The 22,565-nt window shown below is 38.1% G+C and overlaps 1 protein-coding gene across 6 annotated transcripts in view; it reads left to right on the top strand.

Annotated features, from left to right (window-relative positions):
• The first annotated feature begins 9,786 nt into the window (after positions 1-9,786).
• grik4 (glutamate receptor, ionotropic, kainate 4) overlaps positions 9,787-22,565 on the top strand; it is a 333,823-nt gene continuing 321,044 nt past the window's right edge. For 4 of the 6 annotated variants that reach the window (XM_077566647.1, XM_077566649.1, XM_077566646.1 and 1 more), the window contains exon 1: positions 19,079-19,326. The gene's annotated coding sequence lies outside the window, so the exon portion shown is untranslated. Of the gene's footprint in view, positions 10,301-19,078; positions 19,327-22,565 lie in introns of those variants that run through there. The other 2 variants (XM_077566650.1, XM_077566644.1) reach the window with 1 other exon arrangement.

Here is a 22,565-nt window from a genome sequence, read left to right as displayed (position 1 = left end):
GCAAATGAGGAAAATTGCTGACAATCCCTGTTCTGATTTGTCAGTGATGTTTATTCCCACTCCGTGCACATTTGCCAGCTCCAGTCAATCAATACGGCAGCAAGGGACCAACCTGATGACCATTCACGACAACGTGTTCGGCGGCGTGAGCTGCGCCCTTTCGTATTGACATTTAGGCGGCGGTGGCGGCTGGATTCGCAATTCACAGGCGGCCAACCCACAATTGTTAAAGAAGTTGATTGTACTGAAGTGCCAACATACTGATTTCATCCAGTCACAAAATGAGCTAAACCAGTGAGTGGTTCACAAAATTGTATCTCAAAACATATGTGGCGCTCTAAATAAAATAGAAAAAATGCCATCTAGTGGTCAACTAATAGAATGCAATGACCTAACGTGCATTTTGAAGCACGCTCACTTAAATACTCGTAACTCGCTGAATTTTTGATGGATTAAAAAAAAAAAGAGAAAGAAAAAAAAACATTTTTTTTTTTTTTTAAAGGAGAGCAATGATGATGTCAAATCGAATGAACAATACTGAGCTCTCCTGGAAAAAAATAAAATAAATAAATAAATGAAAATTTTTTAAAAAAGATTATATATATTATTATTATTATTTTAAACACGGCACAGTTTTTTTGTGTCATATCCAACAACAAAAGTGAAAATCGGTTGAGAATTTGGGAGAGTTGAGCAATCTACGCCTATTTCAATTGCTCCATTGATTGTAATGTCGAGAGTGATCGAGCAGCCCTGTCCCAAGATGGCCGCCCTGTGGTTACTTTCATCCCATTGACTCGCAGCGAGGATCGCCCATCTAGCGTTCATATCTATGCGCGGCGCGACCTATGTAGTATAATTGGCAATTACCAGACCTACGATTATAAATATATATATATATATATATATAAACTGTACATTAATGTGATAGAACATCTATATTTTTTGGGCATATTATTAAATCTAATAGTGGGTATTAAAATCAATGAATATTGAAAAATCTAAATGTTAAATGAAGATTGTACTACTGTAAGGTCTACTGTAAAAACAAACAGTTCTTAAAGAAATGCATTTCACTCTATTTAGCAGTTTAATATTGTACAAATGTACTGTACGTGAAAAGTAAAAAAATAAAAATAAAATAAAGGAAAAAGTACTCTACTGGTGTTTAAAAATAAGTTTCAACAGGCTTCATGCCTAGCAGGAAGCTTTAATTGTAATATGTTAAATAATACTATTTCCAGTTAAAAATGCTCTACATTTCATTTGTATTTAATTAACTAGAGAGAGCCAACATAACAGTAAATGTACTTTTACCACACTTTGAGAATCACTGAGCTAAACCGTTTAAGTGCTGTAATGGACAGAATGTGTTCGCGATCGAATAAGAATGCCTTCATTTTCCCCAGGCATGGTAAAGCAGCATATAATGTGCTGTTGTATGTAAGTACAAACAATTGTTTGTGTTCCCGAGCCGCCTCATGTTTAGTTTTAAGTGTAGTTAAGTGTGACAACAGCAACTGTGTTAGTCAGGAGACCTTGTAGGGCTATATTGCATTTAGTAGATACTCTGTGCAATCTATTGTATTTCTTGTAAGAAAGTAACTAAAAAGAGATGGCTCTTTTGTTTCTTAGGTTTAAAATATGGTGACAGAATATTAATTAGTTCCAAATTATATTGGCACATTGTGGTACGAGTAAAAAATGAACAATTTTCAAATAATGTAACCAATAATGTAATTTTTTAAAAAAATGGTGTTAAATAGTATAAAGTTGATTTATACCCCTAAAGTGCATATTTAACTCATTCACTGCCATTGACGGCTATAGACGTCAAAAATTAATTTGAACTAGTTTAACATTTTTTCCACTTTTGTTATGAGTATGAAAACCTAAAAAAAAAATTGTGTACATTTAGAACACCTAATAAATAAAATAAATAAAATTTGTGATTAATCGCGATCGGGAAAATTAGGGGTGTCAGGCGATTAAAATTAAAAATTTTAATCTTAGTTAATCGCATGAATTCACTAGTTAACTCACGATAAATCACAAATTTTATATCTGTTCTAAATGTAAAATAAAAAAAAATCTAGGTTTTCATACTCTTGTTAACAAAAGTGGAAAAAAAATGTTAAACTAATAGAAATAGTTCAAATGAATTTTTGACGTCTATAGCCGTCAATGGCAGTAAATGAGTTAATACTCTGATTTAAATGGAGGTCAGTGTTGGAGTTATTCAACAGAGTTGATTCATTTAGTGTTAAACCAACGATTTATGTGCCCCCACACAGTATTTTAAACACAGTAGCCTATTCTGATTAATTTTGTGTTTGTGGAATATGAATTAAACAACAAAATGCACCTGTTTTTATCCGTCTCAGTGGGGCGGCCATTTTGTCCACCTTCTGTCAATTGAAACTGACGATACAGTGCTCACAGGATCAGCTCGCGAATGCCACGGCTCCCCTATTTTCTGGGTTTGGTCACATGATGTCATCAGACGCTAACGCTAATCAATGCTAACGCTAATTGACATAATAGCAGGAATATCACACCCCCTAGGATGTGTTTGTTTTGGCATGATAGTGTTTTTACAGAGAGTTAGTCACCCGATCATGTCATTGGCTGAAAGCTGCAGTATGGCCGGCTATTATGTAAATTAAATTAATACATAGAAGTCGGGTAGAAGTGCTGAACGTCTTGCTCAGGGACACATTTCATTTCACACTTGATGTGTGGGCAAATGCACCAGAGATGCAACTTTTGTATACAGGTACTTAAAAAGAAAATGTTCCATTATACTGTATGTGCACTTTAAGCGCGATCGTTTTTATTTCACTGGTAAAGGGCTGAGAGGCATCTTTTCAAACATTTATCGAGCGCATTTTTACAATTTTCATTGTGTTGATGGCACCCAGTAGGATACAGCGTGTACCAGGCTGTCTTGACCGCTTCCGCTACACTTCTGTTTTTTTTCCACGCTCCATTAACGTCTCACGCGCGCATGTTTACAGCAGGACCTCAAAATGGAACATCAAATGGGAGGTGTTAAAATGCAACGCAACACTGCGCAGAGCATCACGTTCACTGTGGAAATATCACCTTGGCAGTCTGTCTTGACATTCCTCATTATTTTCTCCACTTGGGGGCAGTAGACTCAACATTGACATATGGCAAAGGCAACCGGTTGGCAATCTGTTGCTTGGAATTGCTCCATATATATAAATCTTCAGATCCCCATTCGGTTCAACAGTTGACTTGTAATTTGTCATTTTAGCAGACTGGAAACTAGGGGTGGACTGACCAGCATGGCGCCCGAGCGAGCCCTAGATTAGAGGCTGTTTGTTCTAAAAAATAAATAAATAAATAAATAAAAAGCCCTTCAGTGAGATTACTTGATGTGACTTTTAAATTATTAATTGTAAAAATAAAAATACATAAATAAAAAAAGTAATAAAAAAGCTGCTTCCCCCCTTTTCAATATGAAAGCTGCACTTTGTAACACTTTGCCCCCAAATATCTTTACAATAGCCTTTTTATTTGACCACTTATGAGATTTTTTAAACAGTAAATTAACACCGTAGCTGTGGCTGCTGCAAGCCTCTGGCCAATAGTTTTCAGACTGGATTCGGGTTCCAATTTTCCACCCTCTGTCCTCTGTCTGCGTATGTGACGTCGCGTGCGCGTTGTGTACGTGAAGAAGGGAAAATGCTGTTTCAGTTTCCGGCCACAGGGGGCAGTAGCGATTCAAAATATAATTTTCTGCGTTCGGTAGCTGTTTATCGTCAACTAAATAGTGTGAAGTTGACAAAATTCTCCTATTTCCCGTGCTGGATATATCCTTCTTGAGAATTATTTCGTGCAAAAAGTGAATTAACACTTTTACTGTTGATAAGAAATATCATCATAATTAAGTACTGTACACTCTAAAAATGTTTCTTGGGTCAAAAGTAGCCCAATTATGGATAGAAAAAAAAAGAAGGACCGATCCACTTTATGGGTCTATTTGACCCAACTTAATTAGTTGTTTTATATTAAAAGATCAATTTCTTGAATAAAAGTTGGATAAGTGGATAAAGTGGATCGGTCCCTTTTTTTTTTCTTGACCAATCAAATTCAATCAAACCAATTAAATCAAAAAACAAATTGACCAATCCTCTACTTGGGTCAATTTGACCCAACTTTATTAGTTGTTTTATATTAAAAGATCCATTTCTTGAATCAAAGTTGGGCCAAATTGACCCAAGTAGAGGATTGGTCCATTTTTGACCCAACTGTTTTTAGAGTGTAAATAACATAAGTTTGTGGCATAAAACCAACTTAAAATGTTGTTCACGTTGCATTTAGCACATTGTGCAAAATGGTAGTAAATAAAAATAATACATGCTTAAACAAATAAAGTCAATTTCCAATAAAGCTAGCAGCTGTTCAACACAACTTTCAATTTGTTGTCACTGGAATTTGTTTTCAAAATAAAGCAATCTTACAAAATAAAATGTTTTGAAATGAACATAACATGACATAACTAAATAAAACTAGTCCAGAAAATTCCATTAAAAGTAATTCACTTTCATTGACGGCTAGAGAAGTTATTTGAAGGCCCCTGGAAATGTCGGGGCAATTGACTGCGTTTGCCTAATGGTACGTCCACCACCCTGAATATGTACGTATGTATTTATGGGGAGGAAAACAACATTTAAATGCATCTTGAGCTTGGCAAGCTTCTACCTGAACAATATGTCCTGCTGCTGCAAAGCACTTAGTGTGCGACTGTGATGGATCTCCCTCCGTGTTTTCTGTCTCTCCTGATGTATGCTCGTTTGATTTGGCCACTTAGTTACGAGTATAGAAAACAGCCGACTATAACATGTCTGACGTGGCTCGTTTTTATCCCACGAGGAGGTTGATGAAAAATTAATGTTAACACTCTAGCCACATTAGTAGTAGACACAAATATCCTATTGCAGTCCAATTTTGGGCCTCATATAATAAGGAGTGGATGATGGAGCCCCACTTGAAGCATACGCAATCCCTTTTTGCACCAATAATACTTTATAAATTACTTAATACGGGAGCGCAAAATTGCATTTGTGATAATGTACTGCGCAAATCGCCGCCCGCCTTTGTGCTGATTGCACGATAATGCTTTCATTCAGCATTCAGCCTATAAACAGAGGCCCGGCTATTTCCCCACTGTGTGGGTGAGCTCCGTGGAATAGAGTAGCTGTAATCCAGGAGCGATGCAAAACAACAGCAAAAAGATCCACCCGTGATGTGCTTAGGAAGAAAACATCCCTCAACTGATTTTTCTTGCATCTCGCTTCGACGTGACAGGAATACTGTGTGTTTAGAGGTGAGGCTCATCAGTATGTTTCTCAAGCTTCTCCTCTTTGTTCCAACAAACGCTTTCACATTAAGGGCAAGTAATGTGGGTTAAAAAAGGGTAAGGTTATGTTTTAAGAATTTGTCTTTTTTTCCACTGTTAAAACCATCCTTTGTCGGTGGGTACTAGGGCTGATTTAAAAAAAAATCGAATAATCGATATCGAATCGATTTTCCTTTTCAAACCTGATATCAATTCATAAAACCATGAATTGGTGATTTTAATATCTCTTCTTCCCATAAATTTATAAGAAGACAATTTTAAAGGCCGAGTTTTTAGCTCTTTTACCGCCAAAAACGTTTAATGACGTTTACTAAAATCCAAATGAAAGCCGCCAAAAACGTTTATTGACGTTTACTACGGGGCTTTTTTGTATGTATGTATATATATATATTTATATATATACTGTATATGTATGTAAATGTATCTTTTCACAAAAAGCTCGTTTTCTCCTTTTCTTTTCAATTTTCGCTCAATGTCACTCAAATTACCTATTTTCAAATGGTGATTCCTAAAGAACGTAATAAGGTAGTAACATACTTTTTTAATGAAAGAATGGAACGCGATCTTTTATTTGGTACGCAGCATGTTTGTGTAGTTAAAGTACACAATATTCTGCTCTAAGCATGAGCCATGAAGCACTTTGGCTCTCGCTACAGATCCTCCAATATTTTAGATTGGCAGTTACGTCTGCCGGGAAAAATGGGTAAATTTAATGTGAGGATTAGTTATGTATTTTACAAACGATGGACACTACCCCAGTTTTCAAATAAATCAAACTTGTATCTATACATTCGAGTGTTGTTCTTCGTTTCTTATTGATGTGCTAAACTGTGAGAACAGATTAGTAAAAAAAAATATATATATATATATATATATTTTTTATATCTTGCCACCAGAGGGGCTCCGTAGTATTGGGAAAAATCCTAATCAAATCGAACTGAACTCTTGTGAAACAAAATCAAATTGATTGAGGAAATTTGAATCGATACCCAGCCCTAGTGGGTGGCCTTAATATTTTTGTCAACAAATCCAGCAAATGGCGTTCTATCCGTGCGGAATTTACAAGTAGCTATTCCGCAAACTTACCGAACTTTGTTATTTTGGTGCAGATTTGGCAAAAGTAGCAGGTAGGAATTCTTTCTTTCTTTATTTTATTTTATTTTTTGCTGTGACAGTCCACTTTCAAAGCAGTGAAAAAAAAATAGCAGTTTGTGGCAGTTGGCAAAACACGTCATATTGCACAATACCACCGTTAGAAAGAGTTTTTGGATTGTTTGGCCTTGAAGGATACCTGCCTTTGTATTTAATGCAGAGCAGCTTTGTAATTGTCAAACAAATGGGCATAAACAATATAATCTTGTTTCAGTATGATTATGTTTTGAGATTATTATACACAGTGAATCTTCATGCATCTGAAGGTGCGAGTGGTTGGAGTATTTTTTTTTTTGTGTATAGCATTAATACAGAGGAGAAATTAAAAGGCGCAAAGTTGACCTGCAAATGTCAAAAGAGGATTTTGTTGTTTTTCTCAACTCTCAGGTTCTGCACATTTGTGCTATCTTAAAAGAACAAGATTCATCCGCATTACATAAATTGCATCCATTACTCCTAGTTATAGCAATAAAAAAACAGCTGACCGAAATGTGCATCTCTCCACCGCATGATGAGCCACGCAGGCGACCGCAGCGGTGCGACCTTAGTGAACTTGCATTCCACTCCACCCGCATGTTGACACGTGTCAAAGTGCGAAGTCGAGGTTGTGGGATGTGTGTTGATTGAAGGTCAGCGGGATCTTCTCTCCGGAGGTTACAGTGTACTTTTCACCTGGGTCGAGAGGCGAACGCCGCCTTGCCTTGCCACGCTGCTGCTGCTGCTGCTGCTGCTGTGTGTAAATGATACTCATACATCTCCCAGACACACGCTGAAAAAAAATCATAGCAGCATTCAGCTTCTTTCTTTTTTTTTATTTCTAGAGAGGCCAACAAATCCTGCAGATGTTGCAGCTCAACAGTAACAGTCGACGTCGTAGAAGATGTATGGAGGTCTCTTTTGGCAAATGAAGCGATTTCCAATACACTGTTCACTTTCCAAGCCTCACATTAAACAGACAATGCTGTAGTGGGTGGTGTAATGCTCTTTCAGATCAAGCAGATGGCGCTGCTGTGAAAAGTTTTTGTGAAGCCCAGCATATTAGCGGTCAGGCATTCATCAACGTGTTCTTTTGTTTGTTTGTTTTCAATCCATCCTTTTGTACTCTTTTCACTGTTTTTATGCTCAGGCTAAAGCCATGTCTCACATAAAACTATTGCTTTGGTGCCATCTGGTGGCACCTTGGTGCAAAGCAACTGTATCAAACTTTGGGGAGGAATTTCAACTTTGCCCTGTGATTCCCAACCAGGGTGCCGTAGGAAAATAATCTAATTTCACTTCATTTGTTTAAAAGCCATAATTAATTAATTACCAATTTATCTTTAGCTATCTATGGCAGTGATGTACAGTGGTAGGCAGAACGATCAACCTGTTGCCTTTCAGACAACGGAATATGAGTGTGATCAAATTAATTTGTTTTTCAAAAATGATAAAATCGTAACTGTTACTTCTTTTCAACAAGCCAGTGAGAGGCAGGTTTGATGGATAAAAATTGGTGAATTTTGCCACTTAATTTATATTCCATAAATGTAATATTAATCATAACATTTAAAAAAAGGTTTAATTAAACACATTACTCTAGGTTGTTCTACTCAGTGTAATTAACTTGCCAGTGAAACCTGAAATACAGTCACTTATCACATTTATGGAGGAGTAATTGAGTTACTAATTAGTTACTTTTTGGAGAAAGTAATTAGTAACCAATTGCTCAACACTGATTATTGTGCATACTTGATTACACTCCACACTCTTTATTTTCCCGCAGACGTCCGTTGTCTTGCTGCCCAAATTTCGTGACCAACAGGTGACCTTCGTCCTCTTCCATTTTAGCGGTTGTTAACGCGCCTCGTTCCAACTTTTTGCATTTTTTGTTTTTAAACGAAACCAAGAACGGTTGACGAAGATCTTGGTTAGAGTCAGGCAAAAATAATCTGGCCACTTCTGTTGAGCTCGCCTGCATCACAGCTCTTTTTTCTTTCTTTTTTTAGAGAGAGCTCAGTATTATTCATTTGGCAATCTTACAGATTCAAAATGTCGTCATCATTGCTCTTTTTCTTCTCCTTTTTTTACGTGTGTGTGCGTGAATTTGTGCTCATTAATTCACCTGAAACCTATTAAAAATCCCATACCCTTCACCTCAACCGAAGACTTCTGAATCCCACTAGAGTCATGAAGTTGTCAGGAGACCTGAGGAAGGATCAAAGAAAAGAAAGAAAAGTGAAATCCAGCAACTACCAGACACCACCTACTCCCCACAGGGTTACAAACCAGAATCTTTCACCAACCCCAGAAACATCTAAATTCCAATAAATTAGGGGGACCAAAGGAAAGACTGAAAAATGAAAGGAAGGATAGATGAAGCCGAGTGAGATCCACAGATATCATCAGCCTCCATCGATTGAGCGACGAGAGGAAGAAGCAGATTGTGTTTGAATTTCAGTAAATGCTAGTGTGGTGGATCCTGAATGAAAAACACCAAAAAAGGGAGTCGTCGACCCCGATCAAGACAGGGCAAGGACAACCCCCCGGGGCCACCAGCCGGAGAGCAAACCCAGGAGCCTGGAGCGCCCCCCCACCCCAACACGGCCCGCGCCCCAAGCCCAACGCAGGAGAACGGGGCACGGCAGCCCCCCTCCCCCGGCCCACACCCACCACAACCCAACCCCCGCCGGCCCCCAAATCCCCAGACCCCAGGCCCGGTGGGGAACGGTCCCGGTCGTCACGCCAGCGTGCCTGGTGAAAACTAACCCTGTTACTGAGGTCGCCAGCCGACTGCCCCCCCCCCTACGATCACAGCTCTGATGGTGTGGGTGCGAATCTTGCCTCAAACCTTCTCCATTCCAAAAACATGCATGTTAGGTTCATTGGTGACTCTAATTTTCGCCGTTTCATTTTCTTGTGCAATAACCACGTGTCCTAACACTTTTGTGGACATCGTGTACTTCTTGTCCACCTTTTTTGTCGTTTTAACACTGAGGGTGTTTTTTTTTATGTTTCCTGTCATCTTCTTTTATAATAACGCTTTCCAGGCGTACGTACCTTTTAATGTTAATTGCTAATTCACATGTTTGAAGGAGAACAGATGAGCGCATTGTTGCAGGCTTATACGCCGTCCTATTTCTTTTCACGCCTGGTCAGCTGTGTTGAGAGGAAAGGCACCAGTCATCTCATCGGTGTGCGCGTGAGGTTGCAGGCGTGTGCGTGCGTGTGCGTGCGTGCGTGCGTACGCGTGTGCGCGCAAGGGGAGAAGGCGCTCTCGCCTCCCGCGCTTCAGCTCAGTCTGCTCCGCATCCTTTTAGTGGACTGCAGTGGATGCAGTCGAGCCGATGGGACTATACACACACGCACACGCACACAACTACTAAATATGTGAAAGGTGGTTCGCATTCATCGCCTTGGAGTGGAGTGGGGGGGGGAGGAAAAAAAGGCTAAATGTCTTTTTGGATGTCTCTTTTGTTGCGCTTCAGTGGGATGCGGGATGCGCAGCCTGGCCGGTGCGCGTGTTCAAATGAGCCCAATTGATGATGTGGACCCCCGGCGATGTGATTTGACTGGCGAGGGCGAGCAAACATGCCAACTCTTCTTCGGCTTGATACGGACTGCTCGGACTCTTCGGGATGATGCGCACTGACTGTTTGCCTCTTTGGATCTTCACTTTTGAACGGGAATGAAGAACATCCGCGCGGCACTTGGGCTTATTTGACGTGCTCGTCTCTCAAGGAGGAACAGTTGTCTTATTTTGGGGGAGGAAAAAGGAGGCAGGTAAGATACTTAAAAAAAAAAAAAATGTTATATTAATGCAGCATGTTGATTTGAAGGCAAACGAACTGCGATCTAAATGCTGTTTTACTCCTTAAACTTTGCCAATCAGATCTTAGTCATACTTGCTGCAGCCTAATTAGTGCAAGCTCATCTATCCATCTATCTATCTATCTATCTATCTATCTATCTATCTATCTATCTATCTATCTATCTATCTATCTATCTATCTATCTATCTATCTATCTATCTATCTATCTATCTATCTATCTATCTATCTATCTAGTGGCTCCCCCTTGTGGACCAATAGGGATTGGCGCCAGCTTTGCTCAGAGGTGGGCAACATAAGGCTCGTGGGCAACACGTGGCTTGCAAGAGCGTTTGATGTGGCCCGTCATGCAATTTTGATACAAAATTAAGTTTTCTTTAATGCAAGGCATTGTAACATGCGCAGTTTGAAAATTAACACATATTAATTAAATTGTGGTAAAAATTTAAATAGCTGCACTTGGGCAATAATTCTTTAAACTATCACTGGAGTGAGTCCGATTTGCCACGAGTGGTACGAGTACCACAGTTTGAGGATTACTGAATAATAAATGCCCATATCATTATATCATAATTTATGATGATATAAAAAAAATTTTTATTGGAAGTATTTCCTCCCTTTGACAAAAATTAAGTGTAATTGACATCATCACCCATTTGCGATGCAAGAGGAATCGATAAGCGAATGACCAGGCAGGAAAACAAACGAGCCCTTGGAATGGAATCACTGGAAATTAGTTCTGGTTTTTGATCCCGGTCCGTACCCTCAGAGGACTTTAGAAAAACTGAATGTTAACTAAGTTTGATTGAATTTTGCATGACGTGTGCAATGTTCACGGCGCCCTCTATAGATATTTACCGTGACGTGTGTCTGTACATAATATATCTGTTTATCACACTCATAATGTGTAAAAACAGCAAAACATGAATGCTGCCTAATTAGGACCCTAGGCAGTAGGATGTCTAAACAACAAGACTTTCATTTCACATCCTTATTTCAAAAAAAAAAAAAAAAAAAAGAGATGTGTACTGGCTGAGACTCTTTTGAGGCGAGCTCGAGTACTTTGTGCGTTGATCCCGAAATGAATAAATGCTGTAAGCAATCTGTCTGGGGCTCATCAGACACATAGTCGTTCAACAGAATCAATTTTTGGGTGAAGAAGTTAATCTGTTGGCGGTTTAAGTTGAGGCGGTGTGCCGCAGCCTCGGAGGATCGCTTCCATTATGGCGGTGAAGGCTTTGCTGCACATCTGTGACAAAGTGTCCCTTGGATGATACGACTCGACCACTCTTTCATTTACTGGATAATATAAGCTATTGAGCCTTTTTTTTGGGGGGTATGATTAAAATATACAAGCGATCACCATGACAACCCTCCTCTGTCCATATTAGTTGGCCACTCGCTTTTTCCAAGATTGGGATGGCACTTTTGTGATGTATGAGCTCATCGCTAGCTAATAGCGTACTTGCCTTAAGTCATATGTCGACATTCAAGAAAGCAAGAGAAAACCCAATTTTTTAGCAAGTACAAAGATGCTATTAGGCTAATGATACGTAGCACGTGGACGCACTTTCAATCTATAGCGGAATGAATTAAGGCCACGTGGTTCAGACGCCGGGGCGGTAAATTGTGTGTAATTATTCTTCCGATACTGCATGAACTTTTTTGGTTCATCATCATGAAGCTGTGATAGTGACAATTTTTTTTTTAATGTGTGGCGAAGGAAGGGTGCTACGAGAAGGCTTGGGGAGTAACGGAATACATGTACCGCCTTTACGTAATCAGATTACAAAAAAAAAGTAACTATATTCCGTTACAGTTACAGGAAAACGCATGTAATCAGATTACAGGTGCATTTATTAAAAATGGGGATTATTTTGAGGGATTACAAATCCTACGATGAGAGTGAGTGAGAAAGAGAGAGAGAGAGAGAGCGAGTGAGAGAGCAAGCAAGCAAGAGAGAGAGACTTGTTGACGTCGTGTAGGGCACGCGGCCTGTTTAAAAGGGTTCACGGACGAAAGGAGGAAGTAAGTGGCCACCGGTATTTACGGTCTGGAACAAACCTTTCTTGCTGAAGGACCGATTTATCTTTAACAAAGGAAAAGTTTCAGCTGAGAGTCGATCCTGCGGCATGCTACGCTGAACTTCTCGCTAGCTGCCGCTACAAGATAATGTGAGTTACATCTTGTGAACAAATATCCCTCCCACCAATTCACCATACACAATATGGCTGAACTCGTGACTGGGATAAAAAGTTTATTTTGCAGCTAATGTCACGCGTGGTCATCCTCATGGCATTATTAGTGCATGTGTGCGTGGGTGAAAATAATCAAATCAAAATTTTAATACTTAAATCGAGCTGGATTACAAGGCCAGTGAAATTGACTGAGTGTCCTAAAATAGCGGCTGTAATTTAGCAATGACAGAAGCGCAGTTAAATTATAGATAGATTACAATTACAGTTGAAATATTGACAGATTTATGACAGATGGGTGGCTCGGCTGTTAACGAATGACGGATGGTCAAAATTCATTGACGCGCCCACCTCTGTCAGTTTAGCTGATTACATTATTATTATTTTTTTAAATAGAATCGGATGACGGGCTGCTTTGAATGCTTTTGCGGGCATAATGTATCCAAGACCTGCCCAAGATTTCAGTATGTCATATTATGTATATTTGATTATGAGGTCAGTTAGTTCTCGCATGATCATATTTTGCATTTACAATGTCAGCTATTTTTAAGCACAGTCTGCATGTATTGATTACCAATATTCATGTAACATCGCAACACGGACTGTGCTCTCTTAACTCATTCATTCACTGCCATTGACGGCTATAGACGTCAAAAATTCATTTGAACTATTTCTATTCGTTTAACATTTTTTTCCCACTTTTGCTAACAAGGGTATGAAAACCTAGACTTTTTTTAAAATTGTACATTCAGAACAGATATACAATTTGTGATTAATCGTGAGTTAACTAGTGAAGTCATATGATTAATTACAATTAAAAATTTTTTTTTTTAGAGATTTATAGATTAAAATTTGTATTCGTAATTAATCGCATGACTTCAATTGTTGACTCACGATTAATCCCAAATTTCTGTTATAAATGTACGCTAAATTTTTTTTTTCTAGGTTTACATAAAAAATGAAATGAAATGAGAGAAATAAAGTTAAACTAATAGAAATAGTTCACATGAGTTTTTGACGTCTATAGTCGTCAATGGCAGCGAAGGTACGTTTTGCTGATATTTCAATATCTCTCTTCTTTAAGCATAGTGCTGTTTTTTTTTTTGGGGGGGGGGGGGGGGCAGTTGTGGGTCACTTCCTGTTGATTTTGGCATTTAATATGAAAACAACAAACATCTTCTTGAGCCCAACAGGGGTTGTTTGTTGTCGGTAGCATACATGAATGAAACGACAACCGCATACACATTCTCAGGTGTCACATTGGACGACGCTTGCACGGATTTATGGCATTTATGGTACAACTGCCAGTACGTTATCCAATTTCACTGGCGGTAAATTCAATTTTGGGCTCCCGCTGAGTGTAGTTTTATGACGCCGCTTGTCCCCATGTGGCTGTTTTTATTTGTGTGCTTGCTTGTGGTATTTTGACAAAGAAGCTGCAAGTGGCACGGCCGTTACAGTTGCTATAGCTTCACAAAGTTTGGGTTAATTGGAGGTTTTGAAAGTGTACCTGTTGCTGTTCATCGAGATGAATATTTATCATCACAGATCATAACGGACATATTTTTCTAAAGGTTAATTGATTAGTCGTTAAGTGATTATTTGTGTGAGGGGAAAATATCTCTCCCTCGTTATCTATACAGATTATCACGTCTGAGCCACATTTACCAGAAATGACCGATGTCGGATGAATAAAAGGTTAAAGTAATTAAGTAAATAAGGCGGCTGGTGAGAAATTTGTAATTCTCATAGAGGCTTAATTGGCCATGTGTGCGTGCGCTTGTGTGCTCTGGAGTTGCAAACATCCATCCATCTTGTTCAGAATCAGTTCCCAGTTGTTTGTTTTGGGTTCGATTTTAGTTGTCATGTGTCCCTGTTGTCATTGTGCTCGTCGTCCCGGTCCCTTATGTCTTCCAATCAGCTCCCCCAGCCCACTGGTCTTTGTCATTGTCTCTTTAATTTGCTTCTATTTCGACTCCATCCACACGAAAGCCCGTTTCAACGTATCCGCACAAAGTTTCGTTTTGATTCTTCTTCTACTCTTTCCGTTAACTCCCCGCGGCTGCGCTACAGCGCTACTCCAGGCTTGGCATATACATTACAGCTGTTCTTTTGGACGCGCACGTCTTGAAATGTTTCTGTGTGTACGAGTTTTTTTTTTTTTTTTTAAAAGTTTAGTCTGAGTGTTTGTTTCCTTGAAACTGTTTTGTTCTTAATTTAGCATCAAATAGCTTTTGTTATCTTTTTATATTTTGGCAATCAATCATTTTTGTGAGTACACCTGCCTGACCCGTGTTTCCTGCATTTGGGTCCTCAATGCTCCGCAAAACAAAACTCTCAATTAAAGCTTGACAAAAGATATTGAAAAAGTGAGTTGTGTCACAAGATTTTATTTTATTTTATATATAGTTTATGATAACTAACAAAATAATAATATAATAATACTAAAATCGTTTTGTTATCAAAATATATATAAAAAAAATGCTTAAAAAAAAAAAAAATTTTACATTGAGGAAACTAATGAAAATTATAATTATCGGGAGAAATGTCCTTTGTTTTAATCTTTGTCAATGAATGTGTAATACATGAGCCTTTGGGGTTGATTTTAAATGTATTTATTTTCATATTAAAGCACAGCTGTTAGCCGGAAGAAGGACGGCTGAACAGTCGTGTGGGAATTGTGTCCCTTTTACTGTGTGGCACCCAGAAGCAAAGCCATCCTGCGGCAGCCAATAAAAAAATGCCACCATATGCTCTCCTGCTCGACGCTAGGTAAGAAGTGCTCTCCTTTTTGGTTTAAACATGGGAAAAAAAAGTAAAAAAAAAAAAAATTAAAAAAAAGTACGCAGTACAACTAGGTTTAATACTTCGCAACAGGAATTCAAGCTACAAATCAACTTTAGAAGTTGGCAGCTTGGCAATCAAGGGATTGAAATTGAGACAATCTTTGTGACGCAAATAACTTTAGAAGATTATGCACTGCACTTATTGTAATTGAATTAGGTTTTAATAAGGGGTGTAAGTTAATTTTGAGTTATTCCTTTAACACCACAATTTTTTATTTATTTATGCGCAATTAATAACCGCCCCTGCTGAGAAAGATTCATAGGACAAAGTGACATAAGTGTTTAACTCATTCACTGCCATTGACGACTATAGACGTAAAAATTAATTTGAACTATTTCTATTCATTTCACTTTTTTTTTTTTTACCACTTTTGTGAAAAAGAGTATGAAAAGCTAGAAAAAAAATGTATTGTACATTTAGAACAGATATAAAATTCTTGATTACTCTTGAGTTAACTAATGAAGTCATGTGATTAATTACAATTAAACATTTTAATCGCCTGATAACCCTAATTTAAAAAAAAATATATATATATATTATTAAAAAATTAGGGGTGTCAGACAATAACTTTTTTAAAAATTGTAATTAATTGCATTACTTCAATAGTTAACTCACGATTAATCACAAATTTTATATCTGTTCTAAATGTACAATATTTTTTTTTCTGGGTTTTCATACTCAAAAAATGTGAAACTAATAGCAATAGTTGAAATGAATTTTTGACGTCTATAGCCGTCAATGGCAGTAAATGAGTTAATTGTTACTATATTTGTTCCCAATGTGTTTCAATGGGCATCAAGTATACACACTTTTGTTTTTTCATGGGTTGAGATGTCTGCACAATTAATAAACAACTTGCCTAAATAGATCGGATTGATTGGTCAGCCTATTGATTGGATCAGTGATTTTTTTATTTTTTTATCTCGCAGAACTGGTGATTATCTCCAAAATGCTACCGTATAAAATCTATTTAGTGACTTATCCAACTGCACTAGCACCTATCAACAAATGTTGTGACTTTTTTTGTGGAGACCTCTGGAGATGCTGAACTCCATCTAGAGTGGGAGATGCAAATGATTGGCGCTTGCGGGCAGCCACCTCTGACTAATTTAACCATACTCCCCCACCCAATAAAACGAGGGCCTATAAAGATTGAAGGAGGCATTATGATTCACAGAGGCAGACGTTCATCAACAGTCCGCACTTTGCCAATTTGTGTAGCGCTGCGGTGCATGACATTGCCAAACACAAATTTCCCCAACCCATACATCGACAACTTATGAGTTTGTGCCCGTGATGAGAAGTTCCTTTTGTTGTTGAGGCTCACACTTTGTTTGGAATCAAATCAAATAAAAAAAGCCACACAAGAAGCAAAATATGCAACATTCTTAAAGCCCACTTGGATTCACCAAGGATTTGCTTGACATGGGATTTTGCATAGTTTGGTGCAAAACTAACACGTGTTTTCATGAACGTCAATTCCTGAAAATTGTGCTAAAGTGTTTCAGTTGCCCGTGCTCGCCTTCCATTGCAGAAAGAAACATGTTGGCCTCAACGTCCATACTCCATACGTTCCGTTTAATTCGTTCCGTGGTCAAGCTCGTAACCCGTTATACATATATCAAATTCATTTTCCTCACAGAAATAAATTGAAATTAAGGCCCAACTGATATTGATTTTTTCAGGTTGATTCCAATACAGAAAAAACAATTCTGATAACTGATTAATCTGAATTATTTTTTTAATTGTAATTAATTTAATAAATACATAATGAATAAAATAACTTTTTTGGGGTTCCCAAACAAAGATATGAATTGCAGGAAAAACATTTGATTATTTTACAATTATTTGTCCTTTCATATTTGTTGGAATGTAGCCTTAGAATTAGCAACATAAGAACTCTAAAAAAAAAATTACACGCACACAAAAAATAGAATATCCACAAAAAGTGAAATAATTTCTGTAATTCCATTCAGAAAGTCAAACTTTCATAGAATTTAAAGTGATTTCAAGTTTTAATTTGTTTATTTTTACATTATTTGGGCTTCCAGCTCATAAAACCCACTAAAACAGGATGTCAAAAAATTTGAATAATGTGAAGAAATGACCATGCATACTTCCCAGTATTTTGCATGGAGAAAAAAAGATGGATGGATGGATGGTATTTTCAAAACAATATGTCAATCTTCAATAATTTTCCTCTTGATAGTATTGTATTACAAGAGAACTACAATACAGTACTATCAAGAGGGAAATGAGAAAAAGTCAAATTGGTATTAGAAGCTCGCTCGGGAATCCTGTATCATAATATAGATAGACAGATTTTTAGAGTGATAACTGTTATTGACAGTGATTTACTGCATAATGGTAAGAAATCTTAACCAACAGCCTATGAAACAGTTGTTATGCGTGTTATTAAAGTTGCTAACAACTGTTGACGTTGTCGCTGGTCTCTTTTGTTTTGAAAAATGTTCACTCGAGAGGTTCGAAATGTCACTTGTATAGAAAAAATGTCACTAAGTTGGCAATCAATGCAGATAAAAGTTATAGGTCTTGCTGGCAAAGTCCAAACAAAAGACTACTGTTGTCAAGTAAACCAGGATGTAGTGCTATAATCTCAAGGCGCGTGGTTAATACAAGGCAAGCCTCTCGGGGTTTGTGTGACATTTACTTTGTGAGGTCTCAACTGGTTGTCTTCAGGTTAATTAACATCAGACACTCTGAATTGAACCAAGCGACCAAACGGCTCCGTTTCATTCAGTCAACCCGTATTGTCACATATTCTATTTGTTGAAGATCTTTTGTTTGTCTCTTTATCGGTGACCCTGACACATGATAGTCTGTTCGTACAACCTATTGTGTATTGACAAAGCGGCAGTGCTGCATACAAAACTTTACGGAGTATTTGCCTCTGCACACGATAAGAGAGCTGGAAGTTAGCAGACATGTATATTTTCACCTCCTCCAGAAATGAGATTTACAGTCAGTTTGCTCTAATAATTGTTCCACACTTAAGTGCTCAATATATTATCGGAACTGCACGGAAGGCAGCTGTAAAGGTGAGCAATGAACCAGAGGCAAGCCGGCGTGTAATAACCCCAGCCAAATAAACAAAAAAAAAAGAATCACCTGAAGCGGATGCCAGCCTTCACACTGCACTGAAAATTTTATATATACATATATATGCAGCTAATACTTATCATGTCTAGTGTGCTAATGCAAGTGGAGTCATCCAGTCCAAGGTTATGCCAACAATGAGACCCAAATGATAAACCCGCAGGCTTGGGGAGTAACGGAATACGTGTACCGCCATTACGTAATCAGATGGCAAAAAAAAAAAAGTAACTGTATTCCATTACAGTTACAGGAAAAAACATGCAATCAGATTACAGGTACATTTATTAAAAATGGGGATTACAATTTTTACGATGAGAGAGAGAGAGCGAGAGCGAGAAAGAGAGAGAGCGAGAGAGAGAGAGACAGCGAGCGAGCGAGAGAGAGAGAGAGAGAGAGACAGCTAGCGAGCGAGAGAGAGAGAGAGACAGCGAGCGAGAGAGAGAGACAGCGAGCGAGAGAGAGAGAGAGAGAGAGAGAGAGAGAGAGAGAGAGAGACAGCAAGCGAGCGAGAGAGAGAGAGAGAGAGCGAGAGAGAGAGAGAGAGAGAGAGCGAGAGAGAGAGAGAGAGCGCGTGCACGCCCGCACGCCCGCACGAGTTGGACAGTTGCTACATGTGGGGGAGGTGGGAACGAACGAACTGACTAGTCGTCCTCCACACGCGGGCAGTTTGAAAAAGCTTCACGGACGGGAGGAGGAAATGACGACCGGTACTCACTGGAACTTACTCGGAGCGAAAGTTTGAGCTGAGAAGTCCAGCAGCATGCTACGCTCCGTAGCTTCTTGCTAGCTAGCCCGCTAACCCGCTAGCCTACAACCATAATGTGAGTTACACCTTCCAAACAAATCTTCCTCCCACCAATTCCCTATTTAAACATCACACACAACATACACACGACTAAACTTGTGACTGGGATAAAAGTTCATTTTGCAGTTGATGTCACACATCTATCTATCAATGAGGTGTTTTTGCTTTCAGTGACAGTTAGAAAACAGCATATGGTCTTCAATCAATCAATCAATCAATCAATCAATAGCCCACATGTTTTTTTAATTACACAATGATTTTTGCTATTTGTACATTGTATAGAATATATATATTGTGGTGATTTTTATTTTGTCTTCATGAGCATACTCAATATTGGAGTATTCCAAAACTAATCCAGTTACATTACTTTAATAGTATGGTACTTGGATTATGTTGATCACTACATTTTTTAGCAGGTAATTTGTAACTGTAATGGATTACATTTTAAAAATAACCCTCTCAACCCTGAACCCGACATCATAATGATACTCATGTATGCCTCTCCACTTCCAATTCATACACAGCTTTAATGAGAGCAAAAAAATAAAATAAATAATAATAATTCAAAGTTGAATGTTATGCACTTGCTTTATGGATAGCTGAAGATGCTAAGTAGAAAAAAAGCCAACTGTTCTAAAAGGTTACTTAATCTTAGCTGCATTTAAACAGACTGTTTGCATAAAGGTGGTTTGGAGAATCGTAAATGTTGTTCATTGTCAGCGCCAAGTTTGGCCAAGCCACAAACTCCATGACCTGTGAGGTGAAACAGAACAATAGCAAATTAGCAAGCGACCTGAAGCTCGTCTTTTTGCGGGACACAAATAGAAGAACAACTCAGTTTTTGTTTAAGGTGCCACCGCAATAGATTTGTGACTAGAGTTTTCAAATGTAATTTAGGAAACAGATAAGCTAACCGTTAGCCTAGCCCTAGCTTCTTCTTCTTAACACACCATTAAAACCTGTTTTAGATTACACAAGGCCTTATGAACGATTTGCAGTGAACAGAGGATTGATTCTCCAGTTGACTAATTTTCAAGTAACAAATTGCGAGAAGCAAAAAGTAGTATTTTGGCAGATTTTTAAGGGGCTTCAAGCTGTTTATTGCCACTCCAGTTTGAAGTTTACCTGACTAACTAAACAAAAAACAGACTTTTTTTTTTTTTTACTATAATGCCATGAAACAATGCAAAACGCTATAAGACAGCATTAGTGTTGAAGTCTTATGACAATTCAATTAACAGCCATTTGAACATATAGACTGACAAAATAACTATATTCACCGGTATCTATTACCATTACCGAAAAATGACTAATATTATAGCAGTTTACTGAATCAATTGTGAAACTCTTGGTCGGCCTTGATATTTTTAAATTAGCACAAGTCATAGTTTAATTAATTTTAGCCAACCGTCATTGTGTGTCTTTGCATGTATCACTTGGACTTGGTTCAACAAAAATCGAACTTTAATGAAAAAACAAAACATCATTATAGACTGTCCATGTAGGGGTTCATTTGCCTGACTTGCACGCATTTTGTGGAATAGCCATGCCTTAGCGGGCTCACTGGACGTTCAGATGTGACCGCCTGCAGTATGAGCTGCACAAAAGCCTTTTACGCTTAGCGTCTCTTCATCCATCACTGAAGCGAATGATAACAGGTAGGCGGAGAGATGATTGTGCGGTGGTCTTTTTAGACAAGATGACCATCTTTGTTTAATTTTTGCAGCGCTGTTGCGCAATATCATGGGGACTAGCAACCCTGCTTTAGAAAACCCAGTGACCCCTTTATGTGTGCATCCTTTTAGCCATTCTTTTTTTTTTTTTGCAAGTATATGTGCGCGTGTGTGTGTGCACAGAGTTCCCTCGGGACGGTCTCATCTAACTGTCTAAGATGATCCATATCCACTGTGCTGCTTGTCAGCTGTTCAGACAGTGATAAACGACATGAAGAATTTTTGCAAGGCAGGCTGCCATAGATAAAGCACCTGCATGGAGGCTGACCTACCTGTGGCCAAGAATAAGAACTTTGACGGACACTGTAAACATAGTGACTGCATTGTTCCCCTTCATTTTTGCTTCGCTTTCTTTTTTCCTTTTTGGGCAATTGTGGAAATTGCAAGTCTGTAATTGCAGACCTCCGATGAGGAAAATGGCCAAAAAGTGTTACGTGAAGTCGAGGCAAATTGCTGTACTCAGACTTTATAAATGCAGTAGTTTGATATTGAACAAACAATGGCGCAGCCACATGAGACACATTTATAGACGACAGCCTATGTAAAGTTATTCTACTAAATATGATGAAATGGCTGTCAATTATAGTTATTTTCACTATTCCCCTCATCCATCCACCCTTAAAACTGCTGGGTCAAAAATTGGACCGACCCTCTACCTTGAATCAATTTTGACCCACAACTCAATTTTTCTGGGTTGTTTTGTACAAGACAACGCAGAAGGTTGGGTCAAATTAACCCAATTACTGGGTCGTTCCAATTTCGGACCCAAAATGCGTCATTTTTGACCCAGCAGTTTTAAGAGTGTATTCTAAAACAAAAACAAAACAACTGCTTGGGATAAGCATTTAAACAAAAAAAGTTTGGTTAAATGAATAAAATGCTAAACAAAAAAAATAATTAAAAAATCGTATTTGGTTGTCAAAATGAATAACCCACAAAACAACCACCAAAAATTGGGTTCTGGGTTATTCTTTTGACCCAACTTTTTGGTTTAAATAATGAACCAAAACGTTGGATTGGTCCCAAATAAATGGGTTCTTTTTTGGGTTATTGATTTGACCTGAATTTTTGGTTCATGACCAAAACGTTGATTCGATCTTTCACCTTTTTAATCCAATTTGGGTTATTTTTGACCCAACTTTTTGTGAAGTACGCTGCATTGAAACTTGGGATAGTCGCTTGGGGTTCCTTAAATGTAAACTATAATCAACGTTATTAAAAAAGAAAAAAGAAAAATCGGAAATATTTCACTGTGTGTAATGAATCTATTTGATATACGAGTTTCACTGAGTTTCTAAATTAAGTTTTCCACAATATTGTAATTTATTTAGATGAACCTGTACAGTGGTTCTCGCAATTCTTCATACCCTGACAGAGCTTCTGAAATATTGGCCATTTCTTTTCTTTGTGTGTGTGTGAAACCTCTCATTTTCTTAATTGCTATGTTTTGTTTATGACTGTGCTATTCTGAAATGCCTTACTGTCTGATCTCGATCCCATTAAAAATAAGTTAACGTTTTGC

The sequence above is a fragment of the Vanacampus margaritifer genome, chromosome 5 (assembly GCF_051991255.1).
Source record: "Vanacampus margaritifer isolate UIUO_Vmar chromosome 5, RoL_Vmar_1.0, whole genome shotgun sequence".
In the NCBI taxonomy this organism is placed as follows: Eukaryota; Metazoa; Chordata; class Actinopteri; order Syngnathiformes; family Syngnathidae; genus Vanacampus; species Vanacampus margaritifer.
Note: the sequence above shows the minus strand (reverse complement) of the source record. Positions and strands in the feature narration are given on the sequence as shown.